We start from the raw sequence: 658 nt of genomic DNA, 5'->3' as shown, positions 1-658 counted from the left end.
TGATTATTCCTCATTCTCTCAAATACTCAATTGATTATTGAAAGTAAAGAGTCAAAATTGTAATAAAGTTAACATGCTTTTAAATGTCAAAACTAAATGCTTTCTTTATTAAAAAGGTATTACAATTTACAAGATAAATGTAATATGAAGTGTAAGAATGAGCAACTTACATATATCGAGAGTAAGAGACAGATTTAATTCTAAAAGGTATAAATGTTTTAACATGCCAATACTATATGTCTATGTCTATATCTATATCCAATTATTTATTGTTGATTCATTTTAAGAATTAGTGAAGATGCAATTTCCTAGTGTACTCTTACTTATTTTCTTGATTCAATTTTTTAGTTAATAATTAATTAATATTTTAAAAAATTTTATTAATTTTTGAGTATCTAATTATAGTATAAATGTTGCCAATACTATATGTCTATGTCTATATCTATATCCAATTATTTATTGTTGATTCATTTTAAGAATTAGTGAAGATGCAATTTCCTAGTGTACTCTTACTTATTTTCTTGATTCAATTTTTTAGTTAATAGTTAATAATTAATTAAATATATAAACTTTTGATAGGATTAAAAAAAAATCAACAATTGGCCAATAAAATAAAGAATACCATCAATACATAAGAGTATTTTGAGTTGTGAGTTGT

This window comes from Arachis ipaensis, chromosome B09 (genome assembly GCF_000816755.2).
Source record: "Arachis ipaensis cultivar K30076 chromosome B09, Araip1.1, whole genome shotgun sequence".
NCBI classification, from domain to species: Eukaryota; Viridiplantae; Streptophyta; class Magnoliopsida; order Fabales; family Fabaceae; genus Arachis; species Arachis ipaensis.
Note: the sequence above shows the minus strand (reverse complement) of the source record.